The 8,034-nt window shown below is 41.5% G+C and overlaps 1 long non-coding RNA gene across 1 annotated transcript; it reads right to left on the bottom strand.

Moving 5' to 3' along the window:
- Positions 1-18: 18 nt before the first annotated feature.
- On the bottom strand, positions 19-7,391 carry LOC109296925. The gene is made up of 4 exons (XR_002097101.1): positions 7,380-7,391; positions 1,333-1,339; positions 1,221-1,224; positions 19-133 (listed from the first exon to the last, which is right to left on the bottom strand). It is a non-coding gene; the product is annotated as an uncharacterized LOC109296925 (long non-coding RNA).
- Between the last annotated feature and the right edge of the window lie 643 nt (positions 7,392-8,034).

Genomic DNA, 8,034 nt, shown 5'->3' with positions numbered 1-8,034 from the left:
TGTCACTCTCCTCTGGACTCTTACTAATCTAATATATTAGAGAGACACAGTACTTACCACGTGCTTGACGCCCTGTCCTGGAAAGCAGCATAGGAGAAGTCACCTTTTTTGTAAACCAGCTGTTGTGTGTAACCTACAAAGGGAAGAGACGGGAAGAGGTAGGTGTCTTTTATTTAGCTTCTCATTCCACAGTTTTTCTTCTCATGAGGAAACTATTTTGAAGTACTTTATTTCAGAATAATTGTACTCCAAAATAAGCTTTCTAAATTAAATAAATAAGCTAAATTGAATAATAATAATAGGGATGATCCTGCTTCAGGCAGGAGGTTGGGCTAGATCAGCATTTTCCACCTGTGGTCTGCACACTACACCTAAGGGGTCCACAGAAGATGACACAAGTATGTGAATACCCACACTTACAATTCAGAAGGGTCAGCACCTTCCTTTGAAATATTTTAGGAGTCTGTAAATGAACAAAGGTTGACTGGACTAGATGGCCTGTGGAGGTCCCTTCCAGCCCTACTTCTCTTATGATTTCCATGAGAGACCAGCACTAAAGGACTGGGTGCAGAGAGGGGGGAAGAAACAGAACCAGGTGTTTCACCCTCTAGAGCCAGGCCTGACCCCCGGATAAGGAAAACCTGTATCCTTCACAGCCCCCATCTGAGCTAGCGTGTGGCAGGGAATCCACGCTTCCCCCTCGCCCCACTTTCGCCCTCAAGCAGAGCTAAATATCATCCCATTGCTAGTCTCGTGTCAGCTGCTTGTCTTCCAGGCAGAGCTGCCCTAGGAAATACCCTGGTTTGTGGGTGTAACCAAAGTCCCCTGGTAGGATGGTGTCCAGAGCTGGACATGGCCAGAGAAGGATGGTAGTAGAGCCATAGATTAGTCAGGCTGAAAGGGACCTCCAGAGGTCATCTAGTCTAACCCCCTGGCCAAGGCAAGATGGACTCCTCAAGAGTTCCTTTGAAGGGGTCATTGGCTGTCAGCAGTAGGCAGGTGGTCCGTGGCAGCAACACAAGCACTGGGATGGAAGGCACTAGGAAGGAGTCTCTGGCCAGCTGGACCCCCACAGACTGTGAAGCCATTTTCATGTCCCTTGTCTGTTCACATCTCCAGGCAGAATTTCACTGGGCAGTTTCCACTGGCTCCTTGGACTCATTTGAGGGCCAGTGGGCACTTGACGTCCCCCCTCAGTACACTCATTTTGAACTTATTACCTTGCTCCCATCCCTGTTTTCTCTTTAGTTGTCCCCTGATATCAATTGACATATAGTCCCATTCCCCCTTGGGGTGGGGGGATAGCCATTATTCTGTTTGCATCAAGCCAACGTTAATCCTATGCATCAAATGGGCCTGGCATTAGGGACAGGTGGAGATAAGGTTAGCTAAGGCTTAATAATACTAGGTAATTCTTTTGTTTCATTATTTCTTAGTTTTCAGAGAGATGCAGATTCATTGTTTCTTTCTTAATTATGGTCTCCAAAGTTGTTCCCAGAGATCTTATTTTTACACTGAATTGAAAAGGTAGCCGACTGCCAGAAAACAAGCAGGTGGAAAAGTAAAACCACAGACAGAAGAGCCAAATACCTTAACGTAATACTGTCTTGCATTTCCAAAGTGAAACATCTGAACAGGCTCTTACTTTAATTCCTAAATTTAAACTCTGTTCAGGTGTTGCAGTTGACTCTCTGCCTGAACAGCTAGAACATTTAAGGACTGCAAAAATTAACTTCTAACTAAAGACCTAAGAATGCATGGTAACTAGTTAATTATTTTCCATAATTAGAGAGGGGAACATCTAGAGACAGGGTTGATTGACTTGCCAACACTAATACAGAGTGTTTGTGCCAGAGCTAGATCAGGTGCTTTAAAGAACAAAGGAAGTGAATATTCAAATTGAACTAATCCTCACTGGTAAAAGACTAGTATTGCTTTTCAGCTACATGTAACCTGTGCTAAAAAGGTGTGGCTCTTTGTCTCCTTCTAGTGGCTGGAACACTTGCAGAGGTTTATTATGGGTTTGCTACTGCCTCCAAGCTAACAGAACTTGATTTTTTAGTTTGAGTAACAGAGGTTCATACTTTTTAGATCAGGCAGCCTTGAATCCTATCCCTGCAGGCAACCTACCCAGAGGTAGTACCATCTATATGTAAAAACATTTATTCTCTGCTTGCAATGATATATTTTGCGCATATTGCTTCCAAGTTAGAAAATGAAAAGTTAATGATTTACCATTGATAAAAATCTGATTTGATGCAGAGTTCATATGCTGTGATTATTTTGTCTGGCATGTTCTCTAAATTATATTTTATTCTATGTTTTTAGGTGTATTTGTCTGTCTGAAATCTATTCTTAGAAAAGCTATGAAGCATGTCAGTGCTAAATAAAAGGTCTTTTACTTGATGACGGATTAGGAATGATTATTGATTTTTTTTTTTCTTCTGTTATTTCCAAAATGATTAGGAAACTGTCCTAAATATTTCCTTCAAAAATGTTTGCCATAACAAACAAACATGTTGAAAAAAATTACACCTTCATTACTGAAAAGTAACAGTTACTATAGAGTCTATTCATCATGGATACTTAATGCTGAATCCCATAAGTTAGCTCTTCTTACAACAATTTTTTTGGCCAAATCTTATACGTAGTCCTGACCTAACTGGGCATTTTGCCTGCGTGCATATGGAAGGATTTAGTGGTTAGTAATCCTCTTCAATTTCTGTGTGGTAGGTAAACTTACTTTATAAGGGAATACTTAACATTTTAGCTGTGTACTATTTAAAGGCCCGATTCTGTGAAATGCTGAGCACCCTATACACATCACCTTGCCAAGTCAGGTGCAGAGATTTCTGTTATCAGGCAAGTCTCTTTAATGTATATATAAAGAATGATGAATTATATTTTAACTAAATTAACAGACCAAGTTTGGGAGGTGCATTTACAAAAAGCTATTTTGAGCATTCTCATCATATTAGAGAGTGAGAGACAAGGGCACTTAGGATATCAAGGGTTATGACACTGATGAGATATTTTAAAAAGATTTTTGGTGGATCCAATCTGACATGCTTTTAAAGATAAAATTCAAGTAGAGGTTTAACTTTTGAATAAGGAAAAATCTTGCTAGTGTAATACCCAAAATGTTGTATTTAACACATGGTTATATTTGTGCGTGTGCATTTTTTTCTCTTTTAAACAGAGTCATGCAGCACTGATCAGTTAAAAGCTCTTTAGAGATCTTTGTGTGTTTTAAGATTCACTGGTATACCTGCAGGAATTTTAATTTCTTACAGGAGTTCAGGTAAATCTGAACAGACTCTTGATTTAATTCCTAATGCACTAAGCTCTGTCTAGTGCTAGAACATAGTTTAGGGACTGCAAAAACTAAAGGGTGCCTATGAGCACACAAATGGAAGTTTTGTCTTCAGCTTCAGCGGGTCTAGGATTTCACCCTCCATTTTGTCGTCTCATCTTGTAAATCAAAATCACTGTTGTAGTTCATACTTCCCAAATACAGGGCCTGGAAGATGCTTCATGTCCTGAGGATGCTCAGCTGATGACAGGACAATCACCACTCTTCCCACTGAGTGAAATTCACTCCGGTGTATCAAGCCAGCACAAGACCTTTGAATCACTGAAGCTCATCTCAAAATACAATTTAAAGGTCACTGTCCTTGTGCCAGTCATCTGTACTGGGCTGCATTTCACCTACGATGCAAATAACACTATTCCCCAGAGATTCCCAATGCAGGAATTTATGAATTGTGGATCCAAGGAGGGAGGGGGAGGGGAGGGGGGGTAAAACCCTAGCTCAACTAGAGCCGATAAAAATTTTGTCATAGGCTAGGAAAGTCAAGACTTCACCCATGGAACTAAAATTGCCCATTTCTGTTTGTGTGAATCATTCAGTGTTGAATTATGCACAGAACATGATTTCAGTTGTGACTGGTTTTAAATTTAACTAACATTGGTGTAACTATATTGGATTAAGTGTACTGTTGCTGGTGTTTACAAGGCTGCTTTGAAGCCAACTGGAATTTGGCTGTTGTCTTAAATATGAACATGATTGAGTCTTTTATAAGCATCACCATTCAAACACTTACCAGAGAGGTAAGCTTAAAAACTGGCATGTCTTAACTAATATACTATATTAGTTTCATCAAGACAGCCCTTAGGCAAATGCTAGCAAATCTAGTATGAAGTGTAATAGTCATAGTCAATCTAGAATACCTAACAGAAATAGAGTTGACTCCAACCTTCATTCTCTATATGCAGTCTAGATATAGCGGGCATTTGGCCTTCACTTTGAAAACACTTGTCTGATGACCATCCATTTATAAGACATTAATTGTGTGTTTTGTTTCTTAACTGATAAATAATTTCTCTGGAACCCTCCTTTTTCTCATTCATCCGTTATTATCACAAGTAGTTTTGCTTTGCATTTTTATGTGCACGCTATGTTCATATTACGGTTCTCAGCCTGCTTCAACCTAAATACCACACTGTCCTTTAAAAGTGCATGACAAAATAACAAGATGGGATATAATAAAAAACTTAATCTTGAGGATTCCTTTATTTAAAGCTCAACTGTGATATAACATGAGGATTCCATTCACTTCTATGTGCTGTTTGCAGCATTTGGATTACATAGGTATGGGCGGCTTTAGCATGTTCACTGAGAGAAGTTGGGAAGTCATTTCCTCCTGTTCTTTCACACATGAATAGCTCAGATGCTTGCTGAATGAACACTAGTGAGTCTACAAGGAACATGCAGTACATCAGCTAATTAGTATTATTAATATGTATTGTTTGTCTTGTAGTGACTAGGAAACCAATTATATGCCAGAACTTCATTGTGCTGGCTACTGTACATATGCAGAACAAATATAAATTGACTCTTCCTACCACCATTTTACGTTTGGTTATAGCAAGAAGAAGGACTACGTAAAATGTCAGTTTACCAAGATGTGCTCTCTGTGAGAGAATAGGCCAGTCGTCACAACCACTAAAGGCTTGTCCTTCTGCTGAGATTCCAGTGGCAATGAAGTTGACTAATGTCCGCTGGAATTTTCTTTTACCAGGACACTATTGGATTTTTAAAAAAATAAATTACATTTATCATACCTTTCCCCTTGGCACATTTTTTACAAATTATCTTTAAAGCAATCCAAAATGAGGTGAATGTCACACAAAATTAGAGAACTCAGTCGTGGAAATTAGTTAACCATGCCCCAGCAATCAACCCCTCCAACCACAGTCTCAGTAAATTGGTAGATTTTAGACTAAGCCTGAATAGACACCAGTCTTCAGTCTAAAAGGGACAAAGAGAATGGCCAGTGGATGGTTCTAAAGTTCATCAGCTGATCCCATTTTTTATTTTTAGTGCATAGGAAAGAAGTGGTTACTCAAATACTTAGCATTCAAACCATGCAGGACTTAATAGTCCAGTAGTATCTTGTAAGCTGACACACACTCTTTGGAACACCACAGTTCTCCACGTGTTGTGGTTTCCAAGGATAGCCCTTAGTAGAATGCAGTACAGAAATCCAGCCTAGAGGTCAAAAAGAAATGGGTAACAAGGATATCAAGTGCACATCTAAGAAAATCAATGACAGAATCCCCACTAAAAAAGGAAAAGGCACTTTCAGGCATTGATCTCATCTAAAAGCAATTGGTGGCCAAGAAGGAACGCAACCTAAACCTTATTGACAAATGATAGACAACTCTTTTTCCATAACTGTAGTATATATTATCAACATGCTGGATTCCCCAATCAACATATTTTTTTACTAAGCTGCATTTGCTCTTAACCCCCTCTTATCCAACCCCTACTAAGTCAGGCTGTTAAAAAGCAAAGACATTGCAGTGTCATCATTGAACAAAAAATTAGTGGTACATAGCTTAATGGCACCTCACATTAGATCTCTTGCTAGCTTTTCATGTATGTTGAGTAGGGTAGAGTGGCAAAACAAAACCATGCAAAGCTTCACAAAACAGAGCATACTTGACTACACACACGAAATACACAAGTCCGCAGGGTAGAAAGGACAGAAGGGAACCACTCAACTTGTCAGTGGAGTCAACAATTAATCCATAACTTACTAGTCCATTCAACAAAATTTCATCATTAACTTTAAGGCTGCCAACAGATAAGAAATAATCAGTTAGAACGTGCATGACCATTTTGTCCATCACCAAATTGAGATCTTCTACTAATGAAAATAGTATAATATTTGAACCATATTCTGGCCAAGTACTTCACGAAGTAAACAAAGGAAAATTGTAGACTCCAAATGACACTGGCATCACCTCACCATCAAAGAACTTGATCTGACTTCTTGAACGAATCTACCAACCACTTTTTGGGATGAAATGCAACACCCTACCTCCCCTGAATGAGACATTTATTATCTCAATAAACAACAGACCCATTTATCCTTGCATAAACTTACCAACCCTGAAAATGCAAGACAAAGCCCGCACCACGCATCTACAGCCTCACTAAGATGATGGTGAAAGATCATCCAGAGAACACACAACATTTATTTCTACCCCAGAGAAGTGGAGAATCCAGGCTGACGCCAATCAGTCTTACTTGTAAAGATGGTATAAAGCTCATTTGGGCAAGAAATATGCATTTCTCCCACATACAATGTAATTCCAGCCCCTGGTATTTCTAAACAGTAACAGCACTGATTCCTAGAGAAACCCCCATTGAAAGAGGTTTTGCAGCTCATGAAAGAGAAAAAAGATTGCTTAAAGAAATCAGTAGGCTTAGTTTTGCTAGGGTAAACTGGAAGTGCATATAAAGCACTTGAGAGGTAACCTGGAAAAAGACTTATTGAACTATTCAAAACTGAGTAGATCAGGTGCTCAATCCTCTAGCCCGCAGGCTACATGCAGCCCCCAGCATCATGTCAGCCAGCCCACAGGGTTCTCCATGGGTCTAATATTTGGCAGCCAGGGGGTGGTGGCTCTGATCCCTTGCTGACAAATTTCCAGACCTGGAGGGAGCCCAGCTGGCCAGACAGTGTGGACCCGTGTGCTAAATCAGGCACACAGGTTGGCAAAGGGCCTGATCCCACCACACGGAGCCAGGTGGAGCTAATGTAGAGTCCAAACCAGGCAGCATAGGGACCAATCCCATCATATAGGGATGGATGGGAGTGGCATAGGGCCCAATCCTGGTATGCAGGCCAAGGTGGGGAGCCCCAAGGCCCAATCCTGGTCCACAAGGCCTTATCCTGGCATGCAGGGATGGGCAGAGGCAGCACAGGTCCTGATCCCAGTATTTGGGGCACCCAGATCTGAGCTCAGTGCATGTGGGTCAGCCAAGGCTGCACAGAGCCCAATCCGGGCATACAAAACTGGGCAAAGACAGCCTGAGGCCTGATCCTAGTATGCAGGGCTCAGTCCTGGTATGTGGAGCTGGGCGCAGGGGTGGTGTGGAGCTAGATCCTGGTTCATGGAAGCCAAACAAGGCTGTGCGGGGCCCAACCTTGGTGTGCAGGGCTAAGTGAAGGCAGTGTGGAGCCCTAAAGTCCAATTTTGGTGCATAGGACCAATCCCAGCACGTGGGGCTGGGCAAGGGTAGCACCTGATCCTGGTGCACAGGGCTCAATCCTGGCACAAAAGGACAAGCCAAGTCTACACAGGCCTGATCTGAGTGTGCAGGGCTAGACAGAGGCAGCTTGAGGCCTGATCCTGGTATGCTTGGCCTGATCTTGCTGGGGAACCAGCACTGTGTCACTCATCTGGCCCTCTGAGTCAAAAGGTTGAGCACCACTAGAGTAGATGATTGTTGTCACAGACTACTGCTTATCTGTTACTGAAACCGCGTGGCAGAACCAAAGGATAAATGCATTAGGCAGCTCTAGTTAATTTAAGGAAGAAAGAGAAGCTTGTATATTTCCTAGCATCAATTGTTCTCCTGGCCTTTGACTATATAAGAGCACCGCCCTACATTGTACGCCCTACATCCTGTAATTCAAACTAAGTGGCACCTCTGTTTGTGGAATATGCTCCCTTCTGAGG

This window comes from Gavialis gangeticus, unplaced genomic scaffold (genome assembly GCF_001723915.1).
Source record: "Gavialis gangeticus isolate Ggan-Ray unplaced genomic scaffold, GavGan_comp1, whole genome shotgun sequence".
Classification (NCBI taxonomy): domain Eukaryota; kingdom Metazoa; phylum Chordata; order Crocodylia; family Gavialidae; genus Gavialis; species Gavialis gangeticus.
Note: the sequence above shows the minus strand (reverse complement) of the source record. Positions and strands in the feature narration are given on the sequence as shown.